The sequence below is a fragment of the Trichoplusia ni genome, chromosome 2 (assembly GCF_003590095.1).
Source record: "Trichoplusia ni isolate ovarian cell line Hi5 chromosome 2, tn1, whole genome shotgun sequence".
Classification (NCBI taxonomy): Eukaryota; Metazoa; Arthropoda; class Insecta; order Lepidoptera; family Noctuidae; genus Trichoplusia; species Trichoplusia ni.
In genome coordinates, this window is record NC_039479.1 from 8,319,197 (window position 1) to 8,342,826 (window position 23,630).

Here is a 23,630-nt window from a genome sequence, read left to right on the forward strand (position 1 = left end):
CACTTTCGTTGCTGTTTCCATCGCTAAAAAAGAACAAATCAAAACGATGCATAAACCTGTCACACTTCCAAAAACAAGTTTCGTTGCTAGTTCTATTTTGAGTGACGCAGAACCACATCCATTCGTACTCCCTTTCTGCCATCTTTTCCAGAAAAACCGTTGTGTTTGGTATCTAGAAAAGCCTGCTCAAACAGAATAGGAAACAAACGGAACTAATCGTCCAAACTTAGAAACAATTACAAATCATTTGTTGTTCATGCATCTTCTAGCCGTTTCTAGCAACAGCATTGACATTTAACTCCATGAATCATTTAATTTCGTTTTGTTTTGGAACGAGTGTTGTTGACGTTTCGCCTGAGCTGTATCTAATGCTTCAGCGGAACCTTGCGGTGTGTTTATACCATTACTTTACTTCGAATAAGCATGTATTACTCAACTAAACAGTAATAGATTTCTAAGATCGTTCGATCTGGAGCTGAAATAAACCGAACACATCGCCGGTTAGCTGCAAACCTTATCAACAGTTTATTGTTAGTCAGAATTTAGTGCGTTTTGAGATTGGAGACATCGCCTGATTTCGTTGAGATTAAACATATCTAAGATAGAACATCTTAGATTAGATTCAGTAGTTACATTTCCCCATACTGCGATGGATTTCAATATCTTTTCGTTTTAAACTTTTGCAGTTGGTTGTCGTCTTATTGAACATCTGTTTTCCTTTCATTAGCAAAAGACAATATGTTGATGTCAATCACATGACGGGCAAGTACGCGCCATCTTTGGTCCATCAAGTCATGGAATCTTTTTTTATATTAAAGCAGAAACACACTAGTTCAGTAACCCGAAGGCCTAATCCAACTCTTAAAAAAAACAGAAGCAGTTTTGTCTACACCGTCTAACGAGCTGTGTCTCATGCACAACACAACTCTTCCTTACTCTAAACTCTAAGGAGTAGAGGCAGCCCCCCTGGGGTCACTTAAAACTTGTGGTAGCAAGTGCTTGGCCTGGCTGAGAACTGTAGGTAAAGCTTAAACACCTTTTAAACTTTAGTCCGATTAAGCAGGAGCACCGACGGTTAAGCTTAAAACAAAAGTGTGTCGACAAGAAACTGCACACACGTAAAATGTTTAACCTCTTTGGCTCTTTGTAAAATTAAAAGGTATAAAGCCTTCGTACAGCTCATGCAAGGATTTCGACCTGCAGTTATTTCCAATATTAAATAAAGACAACTTCAAGCAAGAGAAGTTTTTCTTCTCTACCATATAGAATGTTTTGACTGTTTTTGCCATTCCACGGCAAATACAATCACGTCAATTTACTTATCATAATAATGTTTGGTAAAATATCGGTAATCTTGGTAAAAGACAGGATTGTCTTAGACCCGAAGCACTTATTGTAAGTCAATATTATTTGTTGGACGAGTCGCAGATCGGTAAGTGTGTTTGTACGGTTACCGTAATTTCATTGTGCGACTGTTGATTCGAAAGATGGATATTCCAGGAAAACGATTCCCTTTCTTATTTGGTTACACAACAAATCCTTGAAGTTTATTTATTCGATAGATTAGTTTACCGACATAAATTATTCAAACCAAACTTACTTGCTATTCAAAGAATTTTTTGCTCTTCAAATGAACTCGGTTTCTGTAGTAAGATTGGCCTTAGTATTCATACAGAAATATTCGTATTGTAAAACTATGGGTAGATAATAAATCAAAACAATAGGAATATTCACACGTCACCAACATCAAACACAATGCCAAATTTCAACTATGTGACTACGTGATATTCTTGATGATTGAGTGACAGACAAACGGACAGAACTAGACTTATGATCGAATTGAAATAACTGGTATACAAACTCAATAGAAAAGTTGTGTCTCGTTTCTTTTTTTGAATTTCTAGCATATTGTCTATGACTAAAAGCCATTACCATATTCCGAATAGAAAATGAGAGACGAGTCATAACAAAACCTGTTATCTTCCGCATCCCGCCATCCACAGACCAGAATCGATTACATCATGCACGCAGCCCTGGCCAATGACTTCATCATTCAAGTTTTATTGTTCCCATTCCAATGCGCGTTACTATTTAATCTAGTCTAACAATTGACATTAAATTCACAAAAAAATTAAGTAAAACCAAAAACAGTATTTTTTCTTCCGCGGTCCAACCTATTGCTACAATTAAAAAAAGTATACGGATTTCCGACTGACATTTTAGATACTATGATTGTGTAAAATGTAGAGTATACACAGAATAATTTATCATTTATTAGTAACAGCTGGAAATATGATCTAGCAATCATTCAAATCATTAAATGAATAGGAATCGATGATATGATGGAGTAGATCAGAACAGAAACCAACAATAATAAACAGGCTATTGTGGTGGCTACTTTGATTAGAAGTCGACATAAATTTGTGATTTTATCTGATCATACATACTATTAAAAACTACTTACAACACTTTTGTTGACAGCTAAATAAAGCCTTTTGGTTTTAATATTGTTTATGCCAGAGACAAAAAAACAGCCTATATACAAATATTTACATAGGCGCAACCGCAGGTGGTTTATGAACTTGTTGTTTTTCAGTTAAGTTTGAATTTAATTACCCAAGCATAAAGGTTTATTTCTACCTTTAATATTAGAGATAATAATTACTAACAAAATATTTAATTAATGTCATAAAATACGCATTAAAGACACCTAATTAATCAATCGGTCATCTAAAACCAAACAGGTCTACTTATTACGTAGGAAATACGCGTTCTATACAAGTTATTTTTTCAATTTCTTAATTGATCAAAACGTATATGTATTATAATATTAAAGATGTGCTAATAAGCTTGTATCATTTGTCGAACGAATGAGCATTTCGCCGGGTGAGCGCCGCCGCCGCCGCTGACTCGCTGAACAGCGTGACCCGAGAAACTGGGTTACGCTCCCGGTGTCCGCCTACCCGTGAACCGACCCAAGCCACTTGCAGCATGTACGAGAGATACGCCAATCGACCAATAACACTTATGGTATTCTTGTTACAGATACGGAAACAATATTGTTATTGTATTGTTAGTACAAACGTACGAACGTACATGTTATCAGCAAATGTAATCGAAATGTTGTAGAATTGATCTGAAGTAAGCGCTCTAACATAAAACATGCATAGCATCTCAAGATTACCTTCTCAAGAATCTATTTAGGTGTAGACTGCCTAGTTTATTAATAATGCGTACCTAATTATTAATTAAATAACCCACATCCCACCTCGTTTTAGCCGTCTAGCTTGTCTTAATCTTAACTATAATAAATATACTTAAATATAAGTTCTTAATGTACTTGTACCAAACTACTAAATACTATTATTGTCAGAGTTAAAAGTTTAAATATGGGTTTTGAACAATAAAAGAATATGAATAATAGGCCATGACCAAGTACAAAATTTCCATAAATTCTATTAAAAAGTGAAGTATTGCTTATGGTACGTCTATTTCATAAAAAGATAATGTAAAGTGTTTAAATGGATATTATGTGCCTAAATTAATAATTAAAACCCTAAAGATAACTTTTGTAAGTAGGTAGATCGGTAGTTCGTAATAAATTAATGAATTAATAACAGGGTCGGATCAGGAAGTATCGAAGTGAATGGGTAAATAATATGGTGTTCCATGTAATAGATATTTTAAGTTTCGCTATTTATTACTAAACTAGTACGTTACCAACTTACTCTTATGAAGCTACTTAACCTGCAAAAGTTGGTAAGTAACAAATTCTAACTTATAAGGTATCTAGATACTTTAGCAACTGCGTGTAGGTAGAAACATAGTTGGTAAGTATCGTTAAACTTGACAGAGTACACTTTGGTGCTAGTGGACTTACTTGGCCTACTGTTATGTTAACTTTGTTCAAAGTAACCGGATTTATTTGAACTCATCCTCGTTTCTCTGGGGTAGGAACCGGCTTTCAGTCAACTATAAATCACAATTTACCGTACCTTAGCCGCACGGTGAACATTATGTTTGCGGTAGATGAAGCGGCGTACACAAACAAAGCTAAAATAATCAAAATCTTAGCGCCTTACCTCTAATAGGAATCCTCGAGGGCGACGTCCCTCCAGCACGCCGGACGGAACGGGCGGCGCGCACCCAACATAAACACTGCACCAATCGGTTAAAACATACGCGGAACAGATGAACTTAGTGCCGAATTAGTGTCAACACTGCACTGTCACTTAGCGCGATCACTGAAATCCAATTGGTTCGTTTGTTTTTAGTCACAATTTAGGAAGAACTACGCGCATGTCAGTTTAACACCGTTAGGAATATTTTGTTTCCCATGAATAGCATCTCCCAAGACCGCCGCTCGATGACTGGCGGCAGGCCGGGCGCGCGCGCTTCGTTTGGTCGGGTAGTCGTGACGCGGGCCACGCGGGGGGTAGGGCGGCGAGTGCGGGGGAAGAGTACGCGCCTCTTTACAGTGGTCGTATAATACTGAATGAATGAATGAAATAAACAATGAATTTAAATAATAAATTATAATAAGGTTTTCTTTAATTTCTTATATTCGCCATTATTTATAAATAAAGTTGTGATGTACGTACGTACAATCAAAAAATATACTTTAGTTATTAAAAAAACACATTTATGAAATAATTAACTGATCGCCTTTTCAAATTTCACTAAATTGTTACACACATTTTCTTTTCATTTGTAGATAACTTTATCTGCAAGAAAGCATGCAATAGCTGACTATTCAGCGAACCGTATTCCTAATACAAACAAAGGAAAATCACTCAAAAGTGGCTATAATTATATTCCAACATTTAACAATCCATTCGTAACAAAATAAAAATCCCAATACCTTGTGGCTGATTTGGCGTAATATGCACGAATTTTCAAATATTTACTTACTATCAATTACAAAGGTAACGTTGTTATAATTCTACATAATTTTGCTGGATTAGAATATGCACAACAAAATATGTGGTACAAATTCTACCTAAAGATAACATGACACACATTCATAGAAACGTCAAAAATACCTAGAATTATAATGACGGTGTAATTTTTTTGAATACAAAAAGCAATCGGTCAGAACTATTTAAACTTATTTTCAAAATATTTAATTTAAACATAAAAACCGGTCCAGTGCGGCGCAGTTGCTACGCTGAGGGTTACTTCCAAATAGGCTAAGGCAAAACAACCCCTAAATTGATTTGTCACACACAGATAAATTTACAACCGTAACAACAATTGCTGAAGCTCTATTTTTAAAGAACATATTATACTGTATTTTAAAGTAATTATATAAATAATAATAATGTGTTTATTAAACAACTCATCTGTTGAGCACTTAGCAGTAATTAACACAAATTACTTAATGTTACTTCGCAAGAATTTTGGCGCCCGTTGTTTTTAGGCTAATGATAGATAACGTTCTTCTTCATATAAGATCAATGACTAAATCTTAAAAAAAGTGTTGGGTGAATTAGCTGATCATCGTCCAGTTAAAGAAGTAGGTTTTTGGAAAGTAGGCCACGGGCCAGACACCCTGTCTGAGCCATTATCCTGCCTTTATCAGACCGCTTTTTATTGCACTCGATTAAAACAATGTTCATAGAGATTTAATGTGCTTGTTGTTTGGAGTGGCTGAAGCTTCTACCTGAAGATTACCCAACATCATTTTGAATCGTAAGTACCTCTCTAAAAAAAACCGGTCAAGTGCAAGTCGGAGTCTAGATAGTGAGCGTTCTGTAAAACAAGATATATCGGCTGGGTGACAAATAAATTTACTGGTCCCCATCGTCAAATACTTATATGAAAATATCAGTGCATAACCGCAATCCTCAGCTTTTTTTGTACTTGTAGTTATAGCGATAATTTTAATGATATAGCAGGCAGCAGGGCCTTAGTAATAGGGAAGATATTTTACCTTTTGGGTACAGAACTCTAAAACAAAATACTTTAAATACAGTTTTAGCGGAATGTAGTACGAGTGTTTAGTTAAATGGGCTTATTTTTTCGTTTCGTCTTAAAATAGATACGGTTATGGTTCAATACACATAGATAATGTAATTACAAACATTAGAGATGGCGTTCTTCTCTTTCCCCAATGTTTGTCCAGACAAGGCCGAATGGAGGAAAACGCGGGAAGGAGACATTATAATCACATTAAATGTCGACTCCCACACGGCGTTGCGTCAGCAACTATGTCCATTTCTGGCGTATAATTTAATGGAACATATCGTTAATTCCCTCATTTCGCCACAATTGCTTTCAATTTACATAAGCGGGTCAACGAATGCATACAATGTTATTTTATGCAGGCGTAGTAAGCTGAAGTGTTATGCAGTGTGCAATATATCAGTAACAAGTGCGTTGCATATGTCTGCTAATCTTCTATTGGACAGCAACCATTCATACAGGACGCAAATAGCCAGTATCGACGTCAATGCGGCCGATGCTCCCCCCTTTGTTGAAAACTTAGCTGCGATAATACTTACAGATAATTTTATTATCAAAGCGCGTCTGCCGAAGCTAACATTCTCGCACATTAACTTGTCGCGGGCTTCCTTTGGAGCGAACTTATCATTTTATGTAGCTAAATCTCAGCGGATGTCTTGCTCGTAATAACAACTGCAAACGATTTTTTATTTCAACTGGCGATGACAACTCTTGACAGACAGACAAATTAATTATTTAGCCAAGCATTCACAGTAAATTATTACAACAGTTAATTGGATTCTTAAATTGGTTAAATTTTCTCTTAATTAATATGTCGACAAATGAAAACAAAAAGACAGATTCGAAAGGTAATTAAGTGGGCATTTCTGCAGTACTGATTAAATGTCCTAATTGAAATATTTTCCGAAAGAGAGAAGGGTAAAAAATCATAAAAATTGTTTTTAGCAATCCAAAAACATTCAAATTATTTATGTTTTTGTCGCCACGTGCATGTTACGTAGTCACATGAAGTAACAGCAGCGTTATAGTGGAGTCATGGCGCAGCGGATCGCAATTTAGCGAAGCCACGTTCTCACATAACGAACCGCTCGCTCTCCGGAGTTTTTGCTTTTGCCGACATTTACTATCTGCAACAAAGGACTCAGCATTAACGAGTTTGCGTATTTTTTGATATGCTTTATGAATTTATGAGAGCATTTCATTTGACGAAAGATTTTTTTTCAAAGGAAGCTTAATTTTTCCGCTTTCTATGTGAGTTGCGTGCTCGGCATATTCAACAGTTTTAATTTGTACAAGGACTGAGACAGACATACCGATGAACACTTTTTTTTTAACGTTTGGAAAAGGAGTGATGGCTCTTGTGAATCATTCGTTATAACAAAAAAAAAGTACCTCGGTACATGCCTAATTCATTGTCCTTCAGAAAGTTTTATTTCATTTAACAGAGCCTTATTTTACCAGTGTTCTGTTTCTACCTCTACACTCCGCGCACGCTTGATTACTTGGCAGGTCCGAGTGCATACTAACTGCATTAAATCAACAATTTGCAATTGACTTGCGCTATGAACGCAGTCCATGTTTACTTAAAACCTTTTTCCTGGCACCTCGAAGTGGCCCACACATAAGTATAACGAATAGATGTAGCTATCTAACTGCAGACGTGGACGTGTCTGTTGTGTGATAGTTCAATAGTTAAGCAGCTCTTCTGCGGCTTTCGTTTGACTCTTGAATGGGAAGCGTTTCCTTTCACATAGACATTGATTGATTCAATATATTTTCTTAATAGACATCTATAGATATTTATACTAGCTAAGACATACAGAAGTTATTTTGTAATGCAGGCACATAAAACTACAAGAGAGAAGAAAGTCCATGTTTTTGTTTGCATGAATTTAGTTGAAATACCTCAAAGTTTATGCCGTTTTTATTGTACACAGCACAGATGTTCCTCCTTTATTGTAAAAATCTTTGTCTTCTTATTTCGTGAACACATGCCATCATAATTTTATTGGTTACAGATTGATATTGGAACCAGGCACGAGTAACGTCGAGTCAGATAAAATCGAATTTGTTAGCAGCCGGCGCGTCGATAATTTGCGAACACGTATCATATCTAAAATTTGCAGAACCTTTGCATTTTAATATAACAGTATTTTCATTAATGGAAAAATCTTCTTAGATTGACTTTTCCAGACTAGCCACTCAATAAATAAATGTATAGAAATGATATAGTTTCGATAAGTCACGAGACGACTTTCGTTTCCATACATTCGAGCGTTTTCTGTTGACGCTGACGATTTTAAAAATATCACGTGGCTAGAGGGGCGGCACTTAAGCAGACGAAGTAAGAACAGAAAGTACTGGAAACCAGTTGAGTGCCTGAAGACTGGCTATCACTCCATTTAAAGATACATGTTTATTGTAACACATACTCATAGAATCATAATTGCACAGCACGAGAGCCATCCTATTGTGTCGTGCCAGGAGACAAAGACAAATAGAACAGCATGTCCACAAACACTTTTCCTTGTGTTAATGGAATGCAAACATTGACAATGGCAAATTGGTCCATAAATATCTGTATGTAGTATGTACCAACCTCGGGGGTATTACTATCGGCACGGAGCGATCGCAGTATCCGTCCGCGAGCGCGCTACCGGCGTTGCATGCTGATTACCTACATTAAATCGACGATCGACAGCCTAAAATGCTAATGTATTCGTCATTTTAATACATCACACGAGTCAACAACGTTGCTAATGAGTATCTATACTTATCTTACCAGTATTCTCTTGTTCATTTCTTTCCCTATTACCCAAGTTTTGTGGCTAAAGAAGGTTAAAGTCCGGCCTCAACCTTGGAGTGTTTGTTGCACATCTGTGTTGTCGTGATCTCGGGTCTTGGCTTGTTGTAGATGTAAAGAGCATCTCAGATTATCGTATGACATTGACGTGGTACCTGTGTGAATGCTAATGAACGTATAAATCTTCCTAATGTATTATTCCTCGGACGACCTCTCAGAACGATCTGGAAAGGCTCGGCGTCACATCCTCAAATGCTTCCTATATGATGTACTACGTTCCTGTTTGATTTATCCTCTTATTAGACAATTTTAGATACTTATTTTAAAGTATAAACATATCACAAATATTTGAATATCTGTTTATCTAATTGTGACATCTATCTTACTTACGAAAAAATGGAAACCAGCCTGACTAAGATTTTTCAACAAAATGTTATTCGTTTTAAAGAAATCTTAAATACTTAACTTCTCATAAAATAATATATCGTATACGCACAGTTTGTTATTGTGATGTGATTGTTAATTAGGAGTATGGGAATGCCAACACCGTTAAAGTCTTAATAAAGTATCAGAAGTAATGGTCGCAATCTAAATAATGTTATAGTGAGACACATTAATTTAAATCTAATCAATTGAGCATCATGGCCGACACTTGTGAATCTTGTTTCATTGCTGTGGTGATCTTACACGGTTAATTAATTCTTAGAAATAATGAATTGTTTAATGGTGTTATGTGTCGCTCTCAATTGACTTTATAATGTCCAAAAACTTTAGCGCTGTTTTCTAGCTTTATCTAATTTGGGTACTCTTTATATTATGCACTGATCCGCGTTGTCCCAAAATTCATCCTTTGCATATCTATTCATGTTACACAATCCTAACCCAAAGGAGCAGTTACAAACAGTTCCAATACACTTAGACGTAGTTTTGCGATATGCACTTGTCATCCAGGTAACGAAATAGTTCGAGCTCGCACCGGAAGCTGGGATATCGACCCGCGTGGAAGCCTCGCCTCTTATCCTAACCTACGTTCCTACATTTTCAACTGAAATACGCTGAAATACACGGTCCATGCATTTGAAAACGAACCGAGCAAATATAGGAAATATATCCTTGGGAGGAAAAATATCGGCGGAACTTTTGGTTTGGTCTGACGTGTCAGGTCATTGTTTGCGACACTAGAAAGGAGCTGAATATTATTTACTTGCGCCCTGAGAGTTCTATGTCTTTTATAGTAAGAAAACACACAAATAGGGTAGAGGAAAATATCAGTTTTCTTTTTGTCTGTTGAGCTAAGTTTTTCCTCCTTGAAGAAAAATTCTACTGAGAGTATGATTTACGAAACCCCATAAACCCCATAAAGCGAAATATTCTTTTAGAACTCTACTTTCTACTTTGCTTAACATTATCTCCAAATTACAGCACAAACTAACAGCCCTCAAAAGAGCGCCTCGCGTGCTTTTAAAATATAATTTAATGTTTTCACACGAAACTTAAAGAGGTGGCACCTCTTTCAAAAAGCAGGACTATTCAAGTCTCGCATCCACACTTGCAACCGTCTTACTTCCTCTAATAGGTAGTGGTAAGCTCCTAGCACTCAAATTCTATACATTTATTAAAGGATACCAAAGGAATAAGTTCTTGTTGAATACTTGTCAGAGCATACGCATAATAATATTTATACCTTCTATGTTCTTTTATGGTCAGTGCCGGAGTTAGGGGGGGGGCGTGATGGGGCGATGGCCCAGGGCGACAAATTCTGGGGGGCGCCAAGGTCTGAAGTTGGAGTCTCTTGCCTCTTGGCGCAAACCCTCAGAACGTACCGCTAAAGGAAAGATGAAATTCTTAATATAATTTTACTTATCAGCAAAAACTAACTCTTGATATTGCTTCCCTCAAGTGGGCGAAACAATATTTTCGCCCGGGGTGTCAGTGGCCCTTACGCCGGCACTGTTTATGGTAGAAAATTTGTTTGGAACACCTCGTTCGTTAACATTCTGAAGAAACATATCCAGTTTGATATTAAAGATATTTCTTTCACTTGGCTTAATTTACAGCCTAAGTTTATTAATTTGACAGTTGACGTATTATGAGAGTCGGAAATGACTGTAAAGTAAGGATCTATGTATTACGAAAACCATGAGCCTTCTTACAAAAATAAGAAAAGTGAGATTAAACGGTTGATAAATATGACGGCTGCATATTTTTGAAGAATTTGTTTGTCTTAAGCTTTTATCCTTTTTCCATTTAGCTAGATTCCCTTGCGACGGGATTTTTACCTTTACTACGTATGCGATACTCATAGCCCTATTAACGTATCTACCAAAGGAAAACAAATAAGCTTACCACATTTGCAGTGTCGATACTCGGATCCTCCCGGAGTCCCGGTGCAGGACGAGGCGCCGTCCACCCGGATATCCGGGACGCTGACTCTATCCGGTACAACTGCAACGCCTGGCCTACATACCACCCACCCGGTTTGATCACTTCACACGTATTTCGTTCATTAGGACATAGTTATGCCGATATGTAGGTAGCTGTTTCTGGTTTGAAGGTGGATTAAGACTATTTTTTTAATAGCTCAATATCAAATAATACATCATTAATATGCAGTCATGTCTGCAAAGTCTATATATGTGTGTCTGACAATGTCTGTGTGTTTACAAATGGATACGTTCAATTTAATTTTTAATTACCTTTTCATTAATCTGGACGCCTCTCTTTCGCTGCTTCTTGGTTCACATTCACTTGTTGGTCTCCAAAAAGCTCTAGGGATAGAAAAAAAAACAGTTTAACAAAATCCCCAATCACCGCGTCTATGTTTGATTGAGTACCTACAAAGATGGTTCTTAATAATAAACTTAGATGCATTCACAATTATTTTCAAAATTTTTGACTTCATTCTTAAATTCATTTCGTTTTACCGACTATATTACCATTGGTTCGTTAATTATTCGTTTTATCTATCACATTACTAGGCTGTCAGTATAATTGATTTAGGGCTACATCGCCATAATCCTTGTCTCAGCTAAGCACAATACAATGCCGATGGAAATGACGTGCAGTTCACTATAACGCCCTTGGTGGAAGATAATCTGGTCGGTAAGCTAAATTGGGTATCGTATATTGAAAGATGTACGTACAATGTAGATATACTTGTGTAAGTAATATGTTAAAACAATGATAGCGAGAACTGATGACGTAGCTTTGAGACTAAATTTGGCAATTATTGGGATAGTCACTGAGGTGGAATAGCCAAAATTCTATTCCGTTATTCATTTAGTCACATTGAACTTTACCTAAGTGTGACAAGATTATTATTTTATTTTAGAAAATAAAATTGCAAAATACTGCCATCCGCCATGCTTTTTAAAACGCCAATCGAAGTGTGTTACGTCAGCCCTCAGTAAATACTGTCACTGTCACTGTCAAGTTCTATACATTTTGATCTCTAATGTTTACAAGTTTGCTGAGGGTTGACGTCACAGCAATGTCAGCGCCGGTGACTGCGTTTTGGCGCGAATAAATAAACGTTTCATAATTATTTTTTTTTCAATAATTAGTTTTTAAATTACAGAAATATTATATTTTTTAGTAATAATATATACTTAAGAATATTGTAAAACACATTTTCAAAAATTGTCGTCTTGCCCATTCGTCTGTCGTTTGATTTTTTATTTTGTAACCTCAAACCTTCGGACTGAAGGAACGGATTTTGTTCTTTTCTATTTAACGAGAAATAGCTGTTATTTAAGTAGTCCTTTATATCAAGTTTGACTTAGTTCTTTTTCTTTGAATTTTCTCTTAGTATAGGCCGTATAGGCTCACATACCGAACAAAAAGAGGTAGGTATAAAATATTTATAATATTGGCTCCGTGTAGCAGACACAATACAGAATTCTATTGTTCGTGGTCATCCGTGACCGCGACGTGAAAGCGTCAAGCTGCCTTTCAGGTGACCTTCCACTACTTCATAAAGTAAAACTTTCAATTGTGAAAGCGAGATAGAGCAATACGGGCTGTAGAGCGTCGCCCTTCTCCCACAACCGCAAGAGACTTTAACGTGGTAGTGGGTCTGCTAAACCTAACTAGCAAAGGAGTTATTTATAGCTACTTATACTACATAACTTCCCGATTGACCCAAAGTTTCTGCACTAATATAACGGTCTATTGATTTCTGATACTACAAATATTTGAGAGTTCTGATTACGTACTTATTTTCTCCGTTTTAAGTACTCTTGTACAGTTTACTTATCGTGCAATTTGTGTTTTTTTCCGCATTATGCTGTAAATGACTCCTGGTACCAAAATATATCATGACAGAAAAGTAGAGTGGATAGACGTACCCTATTTTCATTGTTCGGTGACTTAGGGTAAAATTAGTCTTTCTAACAGGAGCCTGTTATAATCTGATAATTATGCAGGAAGTATTTGATTTTGTATAATGGTTAAACCGATTGTTTGTTACTAAAATATGTTTAAGAGAAGGGTAGGGCCTTGCATACCCTCAACATGAACTTTAGTGGTTATTGTCGTGACTAGTCCATTGTGCCGCGTTTCTAACACAGGCCGGTTCAAGGACTACGAAATGTCATTACACTTATCACAACGCTATTTAGTCATTAAATAGGTACTTATAATTTGACGCTAATCCTCTAATATCTAACTAAAGTGCTAATCGGAGCGGAGATTACAGAGAAATTGTGTTTATTGACGGAATTGAAGGATGCTTAAAATAACTGAAATATTGTTATCGTATTTTTAATCGAAATATTGCATAATGATTTTGACTTTCTGCTGAATTCTGGGTTGCAAATTGTCAATTTTCAAACTACATTTTTTTTTTAATTATAGGCTTCCGTTTATATCTATAATTTCTAGAGAGAGAATTAAATACCACCAAAAAATAAAACAAACGAAAATAGTTCCACAAAAAAGCATCAGCAATTACGATAACCATTGCAAATAGTTCTACCAGTGGGCGTTGTACGAACAATGTTGCGTTTTTCACAAATATAGCAAACAATAGCGATCTGTCCGGTGTCTCTGAGAGCTGGAGCGTGTCAAGAATCCATTAAGTGTTACCGGAGCCTTTGGCAGACAATGAGGGTCCTCCCAGCTTATATAATATTCCCTCCAGTGTTCTAAGCATCTTGTTTAGTTATAATGTGTTGCTTGGCGTGTTAATCCACTTAGGAGCTGGGGTAGCACTTCGATACACATCTCGGGAGCATACAATGTACTTATGTCACATCACACACCATGATTCAAATTAAGTCTTGTTTTTCCATTGTTTGTTTTATTGAACTTCTTTAGACCGCTGAATTGTACACGTATTTGCGTATACTTCAACTGAAATTAGTTTAGACGTTGTTTCTTCCACCAAGAATGTTTTGTAGAAATGTGATGTCTGTTAGTGGCATAAGTTTTTTAAGTGCATACACAATTTAAGTTTCATATCTTCTGTCGTACGAGATCACATAAAAACAAGACGTAGACACCGCATATATCCCTGTTGGGCTGTTCTGTTACAACTCATGTTACTTAGTCCTGTACTTTGGAAGCTATTTCTCCAGAAGAAAGTTTCATACAATTTGCGTCTAAAACTCTGAGTGGAGGCATATTTTACAATGAATGTCTGAATGAACTCGGCTTGGATTCAGCCGTAGAATGCACTGAAAATTTAAATAGCTGGCAGGCTCTCCTGCATTATCAGTTGAAAGTGCAGTGAATGGGAAATAGGAACATGGCGCTATGTGTTACTTGGACATAGAATGCTACTTATATTATAAACGCGAAAGTTTCTACGAATGGATGTTTGCTCCTCTTTCACGCAAAAACCACTGAATGGATTTTATGTTCCTGTGGGATCAATTTTTATCTGTAACAGCTTGTTATATAATATTCGAAAAGCCGTCCAGTAAAATAGCAACACTTCCTTATATATTGATTCATCTAATAAGTGTTTAATGCGTACATTAAGACTTTATCTCTGCTTTTGTCTTTTTATTACAGTTGTGGTACTTCAAAATGTCGTAACAGACACTAAGGGCATCACAAAAACAGAAGAAAACATTGTACCTCAATATATGTCATATATGTATAGCTAGTATGATAATTTTGAAAATCTTGTTCTCTTTTGGTACTCACCATGTTTACCAAAGCTTTCCATACTCTGATTAGAATTTCGAAACAGATGTGATCTAGTGTGCAATTGTGGCCGTGCATTCTGTTTCGAGTACACATTATTAGTTCAGAGTACGAACCCATTACGCCGGTAGAGAACTCAATGGTCTCAATTTACATAAACAAACTGTGTACGTCCCACCACGTGCTGATGCGATAGTTAACCTCATTACCGGTATCGTGAACGTTAATAATAAATTCTACCTGTGTTTATTATCTACCTACAGGGGTTACAAGTAAATTCTTTCAAACAAATGTTTTGCTAGAAGCCTTCCGCACTGAATCCCAGAGGTATTTAAATGCGTGTTTCATTTAAATTCGTACCCAGATAGGCACATCCTTTCGCATTTACAGTTTTATCATTTTAGAACGTCGGTTCGAATATACTCAGCAAGGAGTACTACATTCGTTAGTTCATAAGAACAAGCAGACAGTAGTCACAATTTTAACTCGCTAAGAAATGAGGACACTAAAGTTCTCTATACCAGTTATTGCCCTTATAAGGAAGATAAATGAACCAATGTATCTAATAACTAAGTAATGGCGCTCTTAAATAAACGTAGCTTTATTTTCCATCATTTAAGGTCGGACAAATTGACGAATATATATCGGAGTTATTGATTAAGAACGTGTTAGATTTATTGCGAGGTACGCGAAAACGTATAAGGTCACGATCCGTGTCCGGATATCCCCATTAATCTCCGGATCCGTGTTGCTACGTGTCGGTCCGCATTCTCCGCGGGCCTCCGTACTGGACCCTCCTAATTGCTAATCCCGTGTCGTCCACCCTTCGGAAGCTCTCCTACCTAAGAGTTTTATCGGACATAGTTATTTGATAGTTTTTCTAGTCATCAACAACGTAGAGTGATACTAGGTTATTTGTAACAAATGTTGCTAAGTGGATAGCACTTTATGGCCTGAAGTTTCTAAAGCACATGATGACCTGTGTTTCGGAAACTGTAAAAACGTTACGTTTCTTTAATGCAGTCGGTTTATACTAGCCTGTGTGAGGTAAAAACCGACACAGACTCATAAATACACACTAAGGTATTTTTTCACTCAAAATGATTCAATTCATTAGAATCTTTACTAATATTATAAATATGAAAGTAACTCTGTTTGTCTGTCCGTCTGTCTGTTTGATACGCTTTCACGTCTAAACCACGATTTTAATGAAATTTGGTACAGAGATAGAGTTGACCTTGAGAAAGAACATAGGATAGTTTTTATCCCGGACTTTTTAAGAGTTCTCTTGGAAACGCTTGGAAATATAACCGACCTCGACGCGGGCGAAGCCGCGGGCGAAAAGCTAGTTAACTATACATTTCTTTATAATTTAGTATGATTAATATAGAAAACGTAAAAGAAATATTTCTAACCCCAAGTTAAATGTCCCCAAAATGCTGCAGTCGATCGATGCTGAGTTCACACGCTGAAATATTTAAAACGTGATTAATCCTTGTTTCGCGGGGGATTTCACAAACGCTTATCCCTACCCAAGGATCAAACCCGCGACACGTCACACTCAGTGCATTTGGCATGGTGACCTCAACCAATCGGCTATCAATGCAGTGAAATATAATACAGAGACGTTTGAGGAAGGTTGCGAGAATTGGCACAAAACTGGCATTCAATAAACAGTGTTACCAGCAACCTTGCTTCACATGCAATTACAGGTTGCTGACCTGACATTTCAGAGGTGTTAACAATGAAAACTCGATAAGACAACACGAACACATTCCTTCGCGACCTGGGCAACATCAAGCTTTCCTGATCGTTTAACAAAGCACTTGTTTAAATAATAATGTACACTTAAAGGATTATGTATTGAATCAGCGTCCGCCCACGCAACATAACCACTATTTCGAGTATTTAGTTAGATCTCACCTGTTTTTCGATCTTATGTAAATGTTTAAACGAATAAATTCGACGAAAGCGTCGGAAATTTCACTCGAAGTAATTTTTAATAGTAACGTATTTGTAAACAATGAGCGAAGATATTAAATCGGTAGGTGTATAAAGTGAATTCGTACTTTATTTAAGTTTATCTTGCGTAGGTTGCGCAATGATAATGTAACTGGATTTATTTAAGAACTGTATCAAAGAAATCTTAATTGAGATGGAAATAAAATGTCGTAACATGATTTAATAACAAGAATAAACAAACAAGTATGAAATAAGTGTGTAAGGCACGTCAGGTTGTCAGTTATTTTGAAGTTCCCGCACCCAAAGGTTAATAACGGAACACTATTGTCTGTCTGTCCATATGTCCGTCCGTTTGTCACCAGGCTGTCTCATGAACTAGCTTAGTGGAAATGGTTATAAATATAATGGATTTTCTTCATCCTATGTGTGTTGAACCCTCGGTCATTTTTCAGTTTTATTTTTTATTTACCCAGGAAACACTTCAGTAATAGGGAATAGGTACAAAACACATTTAGCAAGTGTTGCTAAGCCACAAACTCATAAACATTATGGAGGCTGATCAGATAACATTGACATTGGAGGTGAAAGGTCACGGGGTTCCCGCCTTATGCACGCGATCACTCAATTTTCGAGGGCGAAGTGAAATGGATCTGTTTATGGCAAACATGAAGGATCTTAGGCTAATAACCAATGGATCTAAATTACTGATAAAATTGGGTTCTTTGTTTTGGCACATTGTGTTATAGGAGTAATATTTTCTATTAAATAAATTGAGTATGTTTGTGGATAGTATAGTTTTAAATTTTTTATGTAGCAATTGTCTGCGTATTTGATGTTTTAGCCTTTTTTCCATACAAGGTGTAGCTCACACCCTCGCCTACAAATTTCTAACTAAATTGTTTTAGCTTTTGACTGTGAACAGCCTAACTCTTTAGAATAAATAAATAAAACAGTTCCGACCTTATCAATTCATACAAAAAAAATAGAAAAGTTAATAGTTTATTTGTTAATAAGATATGCTTATAAGATACTGCCCAAAGACGCTATTCCACGAAGACGAACTTACTAAAGCTAGATGACTACAATATTGGCGTAGTTCCTTACATAACTTAGACAAAATATTAGTTTAGTTACGTCTAAAGAAGTTTTACTTTTCAGAAACCGTAGCGCTAGTTATCGCATTTCTTGAGTCGCCTTTTTAAATTGAAGTTGGTATTCAGAGATGTGCTCTCATCGCTGAAGAAGCTCTACTAGACAAAAAATTCATTAAAAAAAGCTGGTAATTACATAATTATAGTTTTCATTCCTTTTTTCAGTATATGGTAGAAAATGGTCGGTGTAACTCCAACCTGATGTCAAAGTGTACTTAAGTAGGTTAGATATATAAGGTAGGTACGTAGGTAACCGGACAGTTTAGCAAGCCGACAATACACATCAGTCAAGGTTCCCCTTGGGCTTACAAGGCTAAGAAGCTTTGCATAATACAAGAATATGGCCGTACTGAACAAATTTAGACTAGCTTATAGCCTGTTTAACATGTATGGAAGGCCGATGAAAGATACAATATTGGCAATATCGTGGAACTCCCATTTGCTCGTAATGATCAGGATTTGTTGCAAATTTACTGACTGTATACCTAAAGTTATTTTACATTCCATATAACCGTTTCCAAATTTTAAATTAAATAATTCTTTATATTTGTAAATAACACGTTCTCAATTTCTCTGGCTGTATTATTATATATATTTTTATTCTGCACCATAAACTTATTACAGCAGATAACTTTTTGCCCTATGAAAAGTTGGGCAAGAAGTTAACTTTATTTGATAACACAAATCATGTAAGTATTCCCAAACTAAAATCCATATGTTGAGAATTGAAATAAGGCGCATACGAGACGTATAAAGGTCAAGTTCTTGTGTGAAGAGTCCGTTGCGCTGGCGCGAGCTCACGCTTCGCCGCATGCTGCCCAAGGCCGCTGAACATCAAAGCCCTCGGGACTCGCAAATTATCCCCTCCGCCGAGCAGAGCCTCTCGTTTTATAATTATGCCTCCCTAAATCTATGGACTCCTAGATTTTTTGTAATAATATTATTGAAAATCTAAGATAATGAAGTCAACTCCCCAGAGAATTGCGCCCCGACAGAAATTCGCTGAAGTCGATCGAAGGCTGTTGTTTTATTTAGGTTGCTTTGTAATTTGATTTCGTGCTTACTGAATATCTAATAAATTCTTCGTTTCAGATAAAACATATATTATACTTATCAAAAGATTAATCTTTTTTGCTGTATTGATATCTGCGTAATCCCAATAAGTATATGTAGACGGTTACTGAACATACTTCAATTTTTATCGAGAACTGGAACAAAATCTACCAGAACTATTTCAATAGATATCTTTCGTCACATAATACAATGCAATAGATGCTAACGATACAAAGTCAGTCGACATTAATTAATTGAATAAAACGAGTGGTGAGCATTCCCATTAGCAGGCGCGTTAATCATACGTAGGGCGCACTGGCACCAACTTTCATTACGATATGAGCAATAACTTGTCACAATGCCGGCCCAACGCTTTCAAGCAAATTACTCGTCGACTCATGGAACCAACCAATTAACAGCACCGTCAATCAGGAAACTAGGACGTACATAGGTACCTAGGCACTGATGCACGAGGCGACACAAGCACAACGCAAGTGTAGGATTAGCTGACAAGACTAACACAAATCGAATTTGTTCGTGTTGGTAACCCAATCTCGAAGTCTCGCGCTCAACGACGACCTCCCATTCAATCTCATTGCTTTGCATTCGCACGGCAAACAAATTCAATTTCACCAGTCATCAATTTCCCTAAAAACGATGTTGATTCGATTTGTTCAATTGCAGTAGCGTTCCCGTCGTGGTAATTCACAAATAGTGCCTTATTTACTCGGCTACTTCCTGGGGTTAATTGTACGGTAGAAGTTGGCCGCCGTAATTAGAATTCGCAAACATTTCCACTTTGGCTTCCATTTAAATTAGACTTCGGTAAGGCGTTTCGTCCTTGCGCTTACGTAACGAATGCTATGACCGCCTATGACCGCCAAATCTAGAGCTTAAAGTAACTCCACTTGAATGTAATGACATGGCTTATACTTAACTTTTAAGATTACCCTTATGTTACACATTATGGAGACTGTAAGTCAAAGAAAGTACATAGTTAGAACTGTAAATATTACACAAAGATACTAATTTGGCGTTTTACGAGTTAAGTTTTAGTTTAACGCTCATTTCTCTTTTATTTCCTTTGAAACTGTTTCTTTGATATCGAATATTGCATGCTCTGAATTATTGTCTTTCTTAACTATAGCAATTCCAAGTTGTTTGAAGTTGCGTAACTCAGTCGCATTGTTTCAGTGTTTCAAACGCAGTACAGTAACCGCTGTACTATCTATGCGCGACTGAATTCCGTTCTCTAATTAGTAGACTCCGTCTTCCATGGCAACTATTCATAATACACCCTAGTAATGGCACTTGAACTATGGTATCATGTCATGTTACTGTGAAGTCAGCTTGTTTTATTTACTTTTAATTATGCTAGAACTTTGCTTATTTATTTACTTTTTCTTAAATAACTAAATAGTCATTCTAACCGTGTGTTGTTTATCGTTGAAAATATAGCTATCTTGTAAACGGATAAATTTGGGGGGTTTGCTCGACTAGTTTCGGATCCAACCGGAGTCCTTAACCCCGCTGCCGCATCGCATCAGGTAATCTCGATAAATACGCGGGAGTGAACGGTAATAAAAGTCGAAATATTAAAAAAACACACATTAAATCAATGAAAGAACCTGTCAACAAATTGTGTTGACATGACCGCTACCATAGCCTTAAATTACGGTGGCAAAACCGGTTATAACGACAAATTACGATTCGAACACAAAATGTCAAGCGATTTACCACGTCAGGAATTTTTGGAGGCACGTTGCAACCAAAAAGAGGCGCCTTACTCTATGGAAATTGAGTGGAAGTCTGGGCTGGAGCCGAAGTGTCCGAACTCCAAATTCCATTGCCTTGACATCTCAATCAACGAATTAATTATGTATTTTATTGCACTTGTTTAACATATTTTGTACAATGTTACTTAAAATTTATGTTTATAATTGATTCAGTGGTTTTTTATTATAGGTACCTATAAGATTTACGATTTCAATTAAAGTAGTGTCATTTTTGGTGTCAATGGCAAGGTTTTGTTGCAAATTTAATACTCATAATCATTTAAATTGGGGCAATCATACTAAAAACACAGACCTAGTATATTAACGCTAAAATGATCAACTTCTTATTTGCTAAATATTTTTCAATGAATCACATTAAAAAGCTAAATCAATACCTAGTTTGACTTAGGATTACAAATCCCGAACTCAAGATAAGTATACATACATTATAGTAGTGCGTATTTGTGGTTTTGTGTGCTACAGACCACAAACAACGTGTGTAGTATTACGTAAAAAGTTAGCGCCATAATACATAACGTTACAGTTTCGTAGTCGGTCGACGGACAAACAGATGATTAATTTCAACAACTTTTCTGTACCTTCGATAGCTCAGTTGGTAGAGCGGTGGACTGTAGAGGAAATGCACTGATATCCATAGGTCGCTGGTTCAAATCCGGCTCGAAGGAATCTTTTGGACTTGTTGATAATAAAACGTAATAGGTACGTAAGTTAACTTGATAATCATTTTGACCTAGATGCGAAGAACAAGTTTTGATAATGGTATTCATTTTGTGTTATTTAATAAATCGTCATTACGCGGAGGTTGATTGTTATAAGATAATACGTGGCTTAATTACAATATTTATAATTGTTGTGAGATCTCCCTTTCTGATGCTGTTGCAGCTACGTATCGTATATGTATAACTATATACCTTCATTTCCTAAGCAAAAAAAATCCAGTTTCTTTATAGTTTCGCATTGAAATCACTTCGTCAAATCAATTTTACAGTTACACACCAACATTAGACCATTATAAGACTGTCTTACCCATGAAACGTAAGTAATTGCCGAGGAAGTAGCTGCTTAAATATTTAATAATATGAGATCAATAAGGATGTGTCCCGACACCTATCTTATGGTATTACCTTTAAGTAATGTAAATTCTTAATAAATACCTGTGTAAAAAAACAAAGAACATGTTATAATTAAAAAGCATAATACTTATGTCGCAACGTGAAACGAGTGGTTACAGAATGACGAACAAGGGACGCGATAATGGGACCGCATCCTTCATGACAACAAAATGTTTTCATAAAACAGTTTTTCACACTCAGTTGAAGTGTTAGCAAAATATAACTCGCACAATAAAGGCGTAGTCGGTACTTCACGACGGTTGCACAAATGCAACGAGCATTTTATTCCGCAGGGGGTGAGCCGCTCAGCCCCACCACTCGCCGTAGCCTTCCCACGAGGACCATTCATGTGGAGAAAAACAAAGCTACCCTTTCTACTCCGTGTGAAGCTGTAAATGCAAAACATTTTTTTTTCTCTGAAGAGGGTTTTTTCAGGTCAATTTATAATTCCTTTGTAAAAGTTTTTTTATTTTATGAAAAGACTAAATATTTACGTAATTTTAAATTTGATTACCGGGAAAAGTTCTGTTTATTTGATGATGATGATGATGATTCCAATAAACGTAAGCATTACGTTTATTGGAAATTTAAAAATGAATTATTTTTAAGTAAAATCCTACGTCTAGTATTTTGGTGTACGTGATGCTTCGCATTTTTCGATTTTAATAACCATGTAATTCCGTTAAAATAATAAAATAAAATACGTGTTCATATATCATGTACATTGTGCGAACACATCTTATGTCTATAAATCTATATGCTTTCAACATTGAACCGCATTAGTGCCGCCTGAGGCTTTACGCAAAACAACTGCTATAAAAAAAGAAATGACAAACCATAGCCTAAAAGATTCTCGTCTCTACTCTTCCGTAGAGATGTCATGTACGTGTATATTTATGGTTTTGAAAAGTTTAAATTAAATAATTTATTCTTACCTTATTTTCCGCTTCGATATGACCACAAATTGCTCGTTAAGGAAACTTCTAATTTCGTATAATATCAAAGCTAATAAACTTAAACGTATTATGTGAGCAAAAATAAATTATGTAATGTACGTACATTATACTACGATATTTATTAAAACACAACATTAATACGAATTGTATTTAGTATGCACTAGGGGAGAGCGGGGCTGAAAGTGCCGGGGGTAAATTGTGCCGACGCGAATATCTCAAAAACGGAAACAGATAGATATACGATCGTATTGTGTCGCGTAAGGCCTATCAGTTGCGCACACGCGGCTGCCATTTTAGTTTCGTCAGCCACGCAGACCGAGTCGCACTGCATGTGAGGGTCCGCCAGCGCCAGGTAAGTAAATATTTTCGTTTCAATACTTTTTGGTCTCAAGCTAGCATTTTTCGAGCTTTTAATATGCGAGTTTTTGTAAAATGTTTGTTATTTATCCTAGTTTGTTATGCAGTGTAATTTTAATGCTTCGTGTACAGTGATTTTTATATGTGAGACAAAATATCACACTATCATAAACGGGGTAAAATGTGCCGTTCATGTGGGGCTGCTTGTGCCGCGGACAACCAACCCCTAACCAACCTATATTGTTTCAGTATTGTTGTCCTGGGCCAAGCGACTGTAGCGTTGAGTGTACTAGAGCACCATCAGGTAATCAAGAGCAAGAGACACG

The 23,630-nt window shown here is 36.5% G+C and overlaps 1 non-coding gene across 1 annotated transcript; it reads left to right on the forward strand.

Annotated features, from left to right (window-relative positions):
• The first annotated feature begins 21,456 nt into the window (after positions 1–21,456).
• Positions 21,457–21,544, forward strand: Trnay-gua. The gene is given in 2 exon segments: positions 21,457–21,493; positions 21,509–21,544. It is a non-coding gene; the product is annotated as a tRNA-Tyr (tRNA).
• Positions 21,545–23,630: the final 2,086 nt, after the last annotated feature.